The sequence below is a fragment of the Macrobrachium rosenbergii genome, chromosome 11, assembly GCF_040412425.1.
Source record: "Macrobrachium rosenbergii isolate ZJJX-2024 chromosome 11, ASM4041242v1, whole genome shotgun sequence".
NCBI classification, from domain to species: Eukaryota; Metazoa; Arthropoda; class Malacostraca; order Decapoda; family Palaemonidae; genus Macrobrachium; species Macrobrachium rosenbergii.
In genome coordinates, this window is record NC_089751.1 from 23,789,467 (window position 1) to 23,802,988 (window position 13,522).

The window sequence follows — 13,522 nt, forward strand, 5'->3', positions numbered from 1 at the left end:
ACGCTACATTAACTGCCCAATTATACTGAACCGTACTTGAACCGTAGCTATTTTACGTTGCGTGAATGGGGGGCTTAAAACATAACTATGGGTGAAGCGGGTGTGGCCAGTCCCAAGCCATGTTAGGATGATCTCGAATCTTCTGTTATGATTAAAACCCGAACTCCAAAAATCAATACTTTTTCTAATATTTCTGTACTTCCTATTTGTGGATAAAATGGAGGAAGTCCACCTCTGCTGCCATTTCTTACGAATGCATCCTCCAATAACTGGACGCATATCCAAATGTGACACCTCACTAGTTAAGAAATCACATCTTGCAGCATCCTTCCATCAGCCAGTTCGTTCCCTTCTAGACCAGTGTGCCCAGGAATCGAACATAACTGATTTGTGGTGAACAGAAAGATAAAAAAGCCATTCCTGAGCCTTTTGAATTAAGGGATGGGTAGGATTAAACTTCTTTAGGACTTCTAAAACACTCCTTGAGTCACTATATATTATTTTGGATTTAAATTTCTTATCAGATGCAAGATTTAAAGTGTAAGGGCAACAAATCCGCCTACCCTTCCTTGTGTTTCTCCTTTCAGATTTACATTAATCACGTCATGTATTTTACCTGTATCATTGTACGGCCTTTTTGCCGATATGTATATCTACCTTTTATATGCCATGTAACGAATGTTGTGCGTATTTTTATGCTTGCCAGAAAACACAAATCTTTTATGGACGCAGCGGGGGACCTTGGGTCGCCCGCTACCTTTCCGTCTGCTTTTTGTCTTAGAAACACCTGTCGAAAATAATAAAAAATCAGTCTCTGTTTTGACATTTCTCTTGAACCTTACAAAAGCATCAACTATGGCTGTGGCTTCAGCAGTGAATATGGATGAGGAGTCTGGTAACTTTTTTAGATATGATTCCCCCTCACACACCACTGCACATCCCACCCCATCTTTTGATTTTGATCCGTCAGTATAAATTTTCCTGTCATTTATATGCCTGAGGGATAGCAGGATGTTTAACTTGTAGGATCTTATGCGTTTTTATACTTTCATCCTCCAGTTCACCCAGCTGTCTGGTTTGAAATGATATTGAAGGTCAAGATCCAAAAAGCCTTGAGTCACACTTTTAAGATCTCAAATGAAGGATTCTCCTCTGAGCTTTTCAGCCGCATGGTGTATCTCAGACCTAGCTCATGCCTCCTTATGTCCAGTGGTAGCTGATGGGAGTCTGCATAAATACTTTCAATGGGTGAAGTTCTAAAAGCATCAGTGCAGATCCTTAGCCCCGTATTATGCACAGCATCCAATTCCTTAAGTTTAGTCTTTGAAGCATATGAGTATACTTGGCAGCCATAGTCTAACTTAAATAAACATACTGCAATATGAAGCCTTAACAACGATTTCGTATCAGCACCCCAATTAACATTAGATACTGCTTTTAAAATATTTAGTGATCTCTTCACTTTCACTTTTAACTGGTCAATATGATTATTCCAAGTGAGCTTTTCATCAAAGACCATTCCTAAAAATTTTACTTCAGTTAAATAATTCCATTTAAGGTAAGAGTTGGAGTGGTTTCCTTAGTTCTGCGCCTGCAGAACCGAACAGCGACAGTTTTTGATTCGGAGAATCGAAATCCTTGCTCATCAGCCCACTTGCTTACTTTATCGATGGCTCTTTGCATGAACCTGCTAGTAGATGCTGCATCATATCCTGTGCAGTACAGACCCAAATCATCTCCAGATAAAGAGCCTTTTGCTGGTGATGATATCTTTTCTAATACTTCATTAATGGCAACAGCAAGGATTCCCAACTCTTACTTTTACATATCTTTCTGATAAACACGAATTTGTAAATCTGATAATTTTCCTTTAATGCTCATCTTATGCAACTTTTTTTTTATAATACAGCAAAACGCCATGTGGTGCCATATGCCTTTTCCAAATCAAAGAAAACTCCTATTGTTTGGCCCTGCTTAGCTAAACCTTGTTGTATTTGGTTTGAGAGTCTGAGCAAGGGATCTAAAACGAGTAAAGCCAATCTGGAATGAAGAAAACAATTTATTTGTTTCCTTCAAGCTAAATTAGCCATAAAACAAGTCTGGTGTTAATCATTTTTACTTTATCCATCAGCTTGTGTATCACACAAACACAACTGGTTTCGAGCTATTGGTCTGTAGCTGCTGGGTAAATTGTCTCTCAGGATCCTTGTTTGGTTTCTTCAGAGGGAGGATTAACCGTAAGTGCGGATGGGAGTTCCATTTGCTGCTATGAGGGCGGGTACTGAGTCAGGTATTTTTTATAAACCTTCCTGGATGGCGGGAAAACCGACTGCATAAAGCTGCCCCGTTTACGCAGGGCAACCACCCTCGAGGCCATCTAGATGGCCCTCATGGATTGCCCCAGTGCTCAACCAGCAGGCAACAAACTCATCTCGTCTGTGATGAAAAAGCACCACAAAAGTCCTGCTGGGCTCCTGCCCATCGCCGAGGGGAGTTTGGGTTTCTCCTGTCAACACCAGTCTCGGCCACAGCTGTTACTTTTCCTTCGCCAACTCCTCCCGGAAGGTCGCCTTTGTCGTTTTTTGTGAAAGAAAACGGGCTTCAGGCCTGCAGGTTCTGGCGTTGGTCCCCTGAACTTTCTATGGTAGAAACACCACGCTGGGTTTGGCCATGTCTTGTGCTCTCTGAGTGGCGGTCTTTTCTTATAAACTGCAAAAAAACTGATGTCTCCGTCGTCGTCGCCGTCTTCCTCCGACGGGTTGCAGGCTCCCGTTTTTTTGGGCGGCGGCCGCGTTGGTCCCGAACTTTCTATGGGCGGTGGCCATGTCTTGTGTCGAGGCCTTTTCTTAAACTGCACTGATGGTGGCCTCGTAAAGTTTCTGGGCGTCGTCGACTAAGGCGTCCATGTCCAGGTTCTCTGCATCCCTTATCTGGCTCCGAACTTCCTGCAGGAGGCACCAAAGGAAAATTGCAATTGTCAGGTCTATTGTCCTTTTCCTCCCATTCTCGTCGCGACCTGGGGGTGGTTATCAACCCCCGCAGCTGGTCCCAGGCTTCCCTGGGTGATGCATCTCCGAGGGGCTTGGATAACAGGTCGAATGCACGCTGCGCTCTCTCGGACACGGGCATGGAGTGGGAATTCAGCAGTTTGTTCTTTAAGTCCGTGTATGTGACTTTGTCCGGTTGCACGTCCAGCCAGGGGGAGATTCTGCTGAATACGTCTTCTGGGAGCGCCGTCATGACTATGATTTTGTAGCATCGTCTGAGATGCGTGCCATGCGAAAATGCGCGTCTGTGCGCCGGAACCATAATGCTGTGTTCTGCCGCGAGAACGGGGGAAGCTTGACTGTGTCTGGCCTTGGTGAGAGAGGCGTACAGACGAAGCTCGCGGGTTCGCACTGAGGTTCTGTTTCTGACATCTTTACTTCTCACGCACCAAAACGCGGGAAAATGCGCCGTATTGAGTCTGTTAATGGTGCTGATTTGTTCCAGAGGTCGAACGAAGTGCCAAAACGTGCCCTTTTGGGTACGCCGTATTTAGTCCGTTAATGGCTCGGTTTCCGCCAGGGAGGGTGCTATCAAAGGCCTAAACTTTACGCCGTAGTTAGTCCGCTAAAGGCTTTCTGATGGTAGGGTGCGGCCGTAGTTAGTCCGTTAATGGCTACCTGTCCCTGACCTGGGGTCACCAGGGTGAAGTTCAAGAGAAATGTCAAAACAGAGACTGATTCTTTATTATTTTGTTTCAGATTTAGCTGGCCTTGTGCCAGCACGGGCTCTTGCTCCTAGAGCAGCCCGTAACTCTTTACTATTCTCTACAGGTGTTTATAAGACAAAAAGCAGACAGAAAGGTAGCGGGCGACCCAAGGGACCCCGTTGCGTCCATACAAGATTTGTGTTGTCTGGCAAGCATAAAAATACGCACAACATTCGTTACATGGCATATAAAAGGTAGATATACATATCGGCAGAAAGGCCGTACAATGATACATAAGATGAGTTACATAAAGATTCTGAGATAAAGACAGGGAAAATACATGACATGATTAATGTACATCTGAAAGGAGAAACACAAGGAAGGAGAGGCGCGATTTGTCGCCCTCACACTAGTGCAAAATACATTGTTAAATGTAAAACTAGTCTTTCGCTTTGTTCTCAAACCCCATTCTTTTCGTCTCCCTTTTCTGCATAATTTATCGATATTATGTGATCATACCATCGTAATCGCATCAGCTATCCTTCTCATTTATGAAGGCTCTTTTCTCACACCACTGAGCTTAACTCTTGTAATCGTTATAGTCTTGTGTAACTTCGGTATTCATCTTAGCCAGTTACCACTTCATCCCTTAATCTATCTTTTATTTGTATATATATACACATGTATGTATATACACATATGTATATGTATATATATATATATATATATATATATATATATATATATATATGAAATCGGAAATAACCAAGATTTAACATTCCTCGTGCTCTATTACATTAGTTAATGTGAGCAAGGTAAAGCCAATCAGATCAAAAAGCATCTCTCTCTCTCTGATCAGCTCATCGTGTCTCTGGCTACCATTTGAATTCTCACACGGATACGAATGCACAGCAATGGTGTCCTTCATAAATTTTGGAGGGGGAGGGGAAAGGAAGGGGCAATATATGATCTACCATAGACTCTTTGAGCAGAAAATGAAACTAGATTAATTATTTTGTCTTCGCTTAATAAAGTAGAACTGAACATGATGATTTTAACTGAGTTCAAGTGTACGGGCAAAAGACTTTAAAGTTTCACTTTTGAGTACCTAAAGATAAGATACTCAATTGTAAAAGAAACTGAATGTCTCCATTAGTGCTTCTAGTTCAAAAGAAGATCTACGTTTTCCTTACTGCTTCTGCAGTTTGAATCAGCATTGGTTTGCAATTTCTGCTGACATGGCATTACCCATCTTGAAGAAGTTCCTGCAGACGACGTAACTGTTAATTGTAAGTATTTTTTTTTCTCTCTGTAGCTATTTCCTTTTCCTTTTAAATCTTGTGCACGTAACTCACATCAGTGTTTAATTTTTTTCCCCAGCTGATCATCCCAACACATGCTGTCTTTCTCTCTTTATCGTTATATATTTGTCACCATATGCTCATCAAATTTAACCTTAGAATATATGCTTCCACAACTACATGTGATTTAGTTAATTTTTTCGTTTCAGCTCGCTGAAGTCTACTTGTCATCTCTGACCCTCGGTCCTGGCTCTCATCGCTGTCATTTGCATACATCTTTTGTTCAGTCTCCTCTCCTCTTCTCTACTTGTACCCCGCTTTTCTTTTCCTGCTAAAACCCTTCACATATTCCGTTACTACCTATTTCTTTTTCCTGGAGAACCTTTCTCTCTGCTCTTTCTAATATCATGAAATTCATTTGCGGAAAATATTTTACCCCTTATAGAGACTCAACAGTGCCACTGAATGCAATAGTATAGCTCTTTACTGTGAAATCTTCGAAATCCATCTCATTCAAATTTATATATATATATATATATATATATATATATATATATAGGCTATATATATATATATATATATATATATATATATATATATATATATATATACTGTATAGTTACATGGATAAGTAGATAGAAGGTTTTATGATGAAACCATACTTTGCATCATGGTAAGTGTCTTAGTAAGTATACGGGAGTGAGAATGGGTTTGGGTTGGAGTAATTCTCATAAAAGAGTACGCTTTTTATCCTTGGCTGCATGATATTTTCAAGGATAGAGTAATTAGAGAATGCGGGAAAAGGCCAGGAGATTGAATTGAAAGTATGTAGGACAAGAAAAGGGGAATGAATAGAGTGTAGCATGGCTGATATGTATAGATGCGATGGTGTTGATATTGATAAGTCACTGGGAAGCTAACTAGGTCTAACATCGAGGGCCGCCACCGAGGATCTCGTTCCATCGACTATGTTCTTCGGTGAGGCTGCAACTTACTTCACCAAGAATAGAATTTTTTTAAAGCACCTTCAACTCGCAGCAGTAATACCAGTGATAAATAACTTATGGAAGTGTCTAAAGATAAATATCGCGTCTTAATAAAAGTCACACTCCTCGCACGGCCTCTAAGTGATGTTTAATATCCAAACAAACGAACCCGATGTCAGTCTCTCACCGTTGTCCCTTTTTTTCTTATTCTACATACTTGTAAGAATATGTGTAGTTGTTTTTTCTTTAAAGTTTAATGTACCATTCCAACTTCGTGACAGTTACAGTAAACTTATCTCATATTTAGAGATAGATCTAACTTTTTCGTGTCTTCTCAAAGCTAAATTTCTGAAAGATTCATAACAAGAGTCAGTTCACGTAAGAGAGTGAAGGCTAAACCTGGTGGGTGTTCCACATTTGTTTGTTCCTTTGGAACTGTGAAATCCTTATTCTGATCGATACTTAACCTCGGCTACTTTTTTTTCTTTTAAATAGTAAAGTCCCTCAATCCTTTTCTGGAATCAGAATTTCTGGGGCTTATATAATTTTTCTTGGTATATTTTCACCAGAAAGAGAGAGAGAGGATCTTGTTCACTGCAGTGAAATGGTTTTCCATCGTATGTATATCATCCCTTGGAGGGAACATCACCATAAGGCGGGAAATGAAAGGGATAAAAAATATATATGTGATATGATGAAACATACGGGATAAAGGATAGGAGGCTTTGGGTCGAGGCGAGGAAGATCAAACCCATCCCTTCCCTTTCTCACCTTTTTTTATTTTTCTCCTCTTGAGGATTACCTATGCCTGATGAAAGGCATTCATCTCCAAACACTGGTTTCATTTTCAGAGACTGAGGGGTTGTGGGTGAGAGGCAATTGAACACACACACACACACACACACACACACACACATATATATATATATATATATATATATATATATATATACAAATATACGTATATATATGTATGTATGTATATATATATATATATATATATATATATATATATATATATATAGAGAGAGAGAGAGAGAGAGAGAGAGAGAGAGAGAGAGAGAGAGAGAGAGAGATGTCTAATTATTGCTGATGACATCCTGATGTACCGTAGAAGATAATGAATTATCCAAGTCTTCTTCTTCTTTTAACGTGCTTTTTCCCATTTATTCACATGAATATTTATAAGTAACTATCGGTTTATGTCTTTTTATTAAACAATATCAGGATTACAAAACAATTTAATGCTATTTAACTGTCAGTTCTGTTTTCAATGAACTTTGGGAGAGTGGCGTGAATTCACCCTTGTACCCATTTCTGAGGCTTGACAGGTACGAATACGACTAAGTGGAAAAAGATCAGTATATGGAAAGGATGGCCGGGAGTTTGTGAATCAACCCTATATAGGGAGAGAGAGAGAGAGAGAGAGAGAGAGAGAGAGAGAGAGAGAGAGAGAGAGAGAGAAGGAAATTAAAAGTTATAAATAGTCAAAGAGAAGGTCGAAATGAAAGCACACACAGAGAGAGAGAGATAACAACAGGAAGAAAGAAGGAAATTAAAAGTAAAAAATAGTCAAAGAGAAGGTCGAAATGAAAGCGCACGCACACACACACACACACACACACACACACACACACACACACACACAGAGAGAGAGAGAGAGAGAGAGAGAGAGAGAGAGAGAGAGGAGGATGAAGGGTCGACGGAAAGGAACTGTAATTCAAAAGTTTTTGGAAGAAGGAAATGGAGGCCGTAAGGTTGTTGGTTAGATGCGGTGGAAAAGCTGTTAAAGCGGAAGAGCTTATCATCCGTGAGGTTTGTTTGTGTGCAAAATAAATGCGTGTGGTTGCGTTAGTCGTGCTGCTGAATCTTATGTGTAGTTGCACGAAGGAGCAAATGTTGAGGAAGTTTCCTAGCACAGGGCCTCTTTCTTTATTCAGCAATTAAAGTATGAATGGAGGAATGAATTGCTTTTGTTTTTCAGTGTCTGCAAACGTTTTTGCTAACATCTCATGGTGCACAATTATAAACGTTATTGCTAACATATATCGGTGCGCAAATATAAACGTTTTCGATAACATATCATGGGGCTTAAACATAAACGTTTGTGCTAACATATGGTGAGCAAATATAAACGTTTTTGCTAACATTTCATGGTGTGCAAATGTAAGCGTTTTTGCTAATATATTATGGTGCATAAATATCACAATGTTGAATTCACCTTGCATTGGGAATAGCTTACATTCCAAGGAAACTGTGCTGATACTAAGTGCATTAACCCGGCCAAGATTCGAATTTATGCCTTTGGCTTTGTTGCAGTCATGGGAAGTCGACTTAATCAATTTGGCTATCAAAAGCGATATAAGACTAAATAGAAAAAACCGTACTTCTTACTGTTCTTGCGCGTAGGCCTATAAGTGACAAAACTTAGTAATCAGTCAAGTGCTACAAACTTCCAACTAGGTACATGAGGAATTTCACAGTAGACATATAGTAGTCAAAATCAACTTATATTTCTGTAAATAGCCCAGCCGAATAGATTATGTCATCTGTCGGTCACTGACTCTTAAATCAAAGGCGCAGGTTCAAATCCTTCAGAGGTAATGAGAAATCATTATTAAGCAGTATGTTTCTGGCCTAATGATAGTAAGCATAAAAATGTCACGTGTGTCTAAAATTTATGCATACAACACACACACATGCAAGTACTGTGAAACAATCCCAGAAGAACCCCTGGAACACTACCTTCTTGACTGTACAGAAACAGAACAGCTAAGAACAAGTTATGAAGGCAATTAAAGAACAGTTACCCAAATAACAAAGCGCATACTGACAAACATCCATGAATTTGCAGGCTTCCTATGCTCGTACCCGCCACCACGGTAACTCTAAAGAATCCATACCTTTAACCACCCACCCTCCTTCCCAATTCTTAAATCAGACACAACAGAACCGACCCAGACAACAAATCAAAAGCCATACCATTCATCTCTAGATGCTGACTCTTTTAGAAATCACTCCCTCCCCTATCATTCCATCCATCACAATCAACACCCAACAAATACACAAAACACATACAGACACAAGAATTAGGACGGACAAGGAATATGGTTTTAGATCACCACAAACTAGCATACTAGCTACCTGTGCCTACTACTCAATTCTTCTTTTTTTTTTTTTCATCTGTTGGCCTCTCCCACTAGCCAACACTCACTGCTATCGTACTTTTATCCTCATCTGATGGGTACCTTAGGGTTCAAAGAGGTTGCAACCTTGCCTGTTAAATCTTTTCATTTCAAAATTCACCCTCACCAAAATCACTTTCATGTATCATAATAAAGTTTTCATTAACCTACCATCTCACAGACTCATCATCAACATAGAGTTACAGGCTGCTCTAGGAGCAAGAGCCCGTGCTGGCACAAGGCCAGCTAAATCTAAAACAACATCAATAAACTACCCCCACCATAATCACTTTCATGCATCATAATAAAGTTTTCATCTAACCTACCCATCTCACAGACTCAGCATCAACATAGTTACGGGCTGCTCTAGGAGCAAGAGCCCATGCTGGCACAAGGCCAGCTAAATCTGAAACAACAACAACTCAGTAAACTACCCCCACCAAAATCACTTTCATGCATCGTAATAAAGTTTTCATCTAACCTACCCATCTCACAGACTCAGCATCAACATAGAGTTAAGCTAGCCATACACCTGCAGATTTGATCGCTCATGACCAACAGATATGGAATGCGAGAGATGAAATCTGCCGCTCTACTCGCCACTAACTGCGCAGACTAAATCGCTCAGATATCCAACTCCACCTCCAGTGTGTTCAGCAGTCGTGGCAGGCGTACGTGGGCAAACCAACCAGAAAAGTCATGGACGATGAGAAAAAAGCATTAGCAACCTTGGTGATATGTAGTGCTATGAAGTCCAGAAAGCGGAAACGATCGTGTTGGACAAAGAAATGGCTTCAAAGAAGAGATGAATTTTCTCATATGACACTTCTAAAAGAATTGAAAGAAAATAACCCAGATGATTTTAGAAATTATTTGCGAATGTCAGATGAGGTATTCCAAGAAATACATGCCACTATTGCCCCCTTCATACAAAAGCAGGATAGATGCTCAGAAAGGCATCAGTTCGAACAAAGATTAATAGCAACCTTGAGATTCCTGGCAACTGGGAGGTCTTTGGAGGATCTTAAATTTTCAACTGCTATTTCTGCACAGTCTCTGGGAAACATCATACCTGAAACCTGCAGAGCTTTATGGCATGCCCTACGAGACCAGTATATGAAGGTACACAAACCATGGTGACACCGCTCAGGGGACAACCTATCTCTCCTGCTGTCCGCCACACATTGACTATTCAACCTGTGGAAGGAAAGAACTCTCGCATTTATCCATAGACTCAGCGATAAAATCTGTACGGGGGTAAAAACTTCCAACATGATGGAAGATCAAAATGAGCGATTTGATGTGCGAGGTTTTATCTTTATCGCCCCATACACAGGCAGATATTTAGGAGATTTGGTCCGTAGCGATCAAATCTGCTGAAACTGAGCGATCAAATCTGCAGGTGTATGGCTAGTCTAACGGGCTGCTCTAGGAGCAAGAGCCCATGCAGGCACAAGGCCAGCTAAATCTGAAACAACAACAACATCAATAAACTATTACGGGCTGCTCTAGGAGCAAGAGCCCGTGCTGGCACAAGGCCAGCTAAATCTGAAACAACAACATCAATAAACTAGAAGTACTTGTCTTCCTGCTTATTATTTCGCACTTCTCTCACAAGGCTAGAATCCTTATTATATGAAAATTTAGAACTGCTGTAGCCTATTAGAGAAAAAAAACGATGGTATCTAAAAAATTCATTCTGATGACACCAAAAATAACAGCAAGGATATACATACAACCTATTTTAAATGTCTATAATAATATGGGATGATGATTTCATGTAAAGCACGTATAAAATACCGAGGCAAATAAATCACTCTTAGTTTTCAAAATATTATTGTATCCTGCATATCTCATACAATATTCATTCATCTATCTAATCATAAGGATATATAAGGTTTAGAACAGCATAGAAATGGTTCACAGCAATATCTAGAAAAGTGTTATAATTAAAAAAAATAAGCAAAAAATAAAAACTGATATGTTGAAAGTCAAACAGAAACTTTACCACGTTACGATTCATCACGTCTCCCTACTGTTCCGTCGTCTGCCGTTTGAACAAAGTTCGGTGTAACGCCTGGTATTTAGTGTGATTTTCGCATGTATTCGTTTGCTCCGGCGGACTCTTTTTGGATGGTTCCATTTATATTGCAGAGTGAAAGTTAGCGATAAATGAATTGTGAACGGTCATAGTACAGTATATTTATTATGAGTGCATCATTATCTAACCTATCCCGGCGTGGACGTTTCACAGCAAGTGAAGTTGATCGGCTTTTTCAGGTAAGTTTGACTGTCACTTCTCTCAGTAGGAGGCGTACTGAGCATATAGGTTTTTGTAAATTTGTTAGACGGAAATAATTCCGTGAAATATATTTATACAATAATTTAATTTTTGCCATGCACAAGAGCCCTAGACCTAAGGTAGCCTAGGATGTGGGTAAAATGTCTGAATTCTTAGCCAATAGGCCTATTTGATTTTGTAATTATTTGGTCAGTTTTATTTGTATAAACTACGATATTATTTTAATCTAAACCGTTATTGGAATTTTGACTTGAAAATGTCATCTTCGTATGTTTCCATGTGTATTTTGAACGTTTTTGTGGGTAAAACTATTTTAGCCTGCTACCGCGGCCTGGTTCTTGTTATTTTCGGAGCGGAATATTTACCGCCTTCTGTTTGTGTTTTTATTATTTTTCATGCCCATTTTTTGTTTGTAATATTTATCATCTTTTGTTTACACATTTCATTTATGTTTATGATATTTGCCGTGTTTTGTTTATGTTTTATACGTTCATCCCAAGGGGCTGGTACTATACATCATTCAGATTAAGGAATATTTTCATAAAATAATATTATGTTGTAGGTTAATGACGTGGTACAGTATTTTAGGTTAGGTTAGTGTAGGTATGGTTGGTTAGGTCATTTGCAAAATAAACATGCGCTAGAAACAACCAAAGCACAGATTAAAATAGGAAAATTATATCCTCAAGTAAAAAATGCGGTAAAATTTTAGAAAGAGGAACCAGCCCAAAATGACATGAAAATATGTTTTTCTAGGTGATTTTGATGTGTTTTGCACGAATATCACCTTCGTTTTCCTCGGAAATTAACGGTTTTAGACTTTACTCGGAGCACCTACAGTTTCCCGGGCCCACTCGACCGCCGACCGAAATTGGCGGAAGAACACCAAAACCAATATGTCGTCCTGTTTATGTGTGCTGTCAGTAAGGCCGTGGCGGAACGGCGCTTCGCGCCTTATCTGCATATTTAAAGATTCTTGGCAAGCACGACATTTTCTGGCAAGAGGTAATGTTGCGCTGCGTGTGCTAGCCACAGGGGTTACAGTAAGGCCGTGTTCTTCCGCCGATTTCGGTCGGCGGTCAAGTGGGCCCGGGAAACTGTAGGTGCTCCGAGTAAAGTCTAAAACCGTTAATTTCCGAGGAAAATGAAGGTGATATTCGTGCAAAACACATCAAAATCACCTAGAAAAACATATTTTCATGTCATTTTGGGCTGGTTCCTCTTTCTAAAATAATACCAAAAATGCAATAATGATTTAAAAAAAATTTTACCCCAAAAAATTTTTTCCTTTGCTTTTCTTTATCCTACACATGTAAGTAACCATTAGGCCTAGGTTCTTAGATTCTGGGCACAATTAGGGAAGCCTTTATGTTTTGGGTGGGTGAAACCAAGGATAAGTGAATTATTGTACTGAAAATGGTAAAATATATGAAAAAAAAAGGACATTCCAGTAACATTGCTTTTTTGACCAGTATTGCATTAGACAATAAATTGTGGTTTTCCAGTGTTATTTTTATGTGATGGGAACTATTATAATATTTCCATGCATCCTATATGAACCCTCAGATCACATAAAAAAACCATAGAAAAAATCTTGGTGTTCAGTTTTGTGGAGCTAGCCTACATTGAGAAACTGAGGTTGACTGAAGGGATTCAGAGCCACATGGAACACAGGCTGTACTAACCTCAGCTAACTTAACTTTGGTGCTATATCATTCCTATTCTGTCTCAGGGCACCTTTCCCTACCTGGTTTGTTACAGGGTACTGTGTGGCATATGGAGTCAGTAAGCTTAGTTGTTACTTGTGGCTTTGTACCAGTAGCATATCCCTCACTCATCTTCAACATTATACCTGATTGAAATAAAATATAGGCTTCCAGATGTTGCTTTTTCTGCCCCCGATACCCAAGTATCATAGGTTAGGCTAGCATTACTGCCACTTTCTTAACATTGCCCATCTGAAAAGCAAAACACAGTTATTTCATAAAATAGCACTTCACCATTAGTGTACCTACCAAATCTGTGCAGATGGAAGCTCCTGAATCATTGTCAGT

At 39.7% G+C, this 13,522-nt stretch overlaps 1 long non-coding RNA gene across 1 annotated transcript in view; it reads left to right on the plus strand.

The window, feature by feature from the left end:
• The first annotated feature begins 10,976 nt into the window (after window positions 1–10,976).
• Window positions 10,977–13,522, plus strand: part of LOC136843247 (uncharacterized) — a 379,609-nt gene continuing 377,063 nt past the window's right edge. The window contains exon 1 of the long non-coding RNA XR_010854496.1: window positions 10,977–11,446. This is a non-coding gene — a long non-coding RNA (uncharacterized lncRNA). The remainder of the gene's footprint in view (window positions 11,447–13,522) is intronic.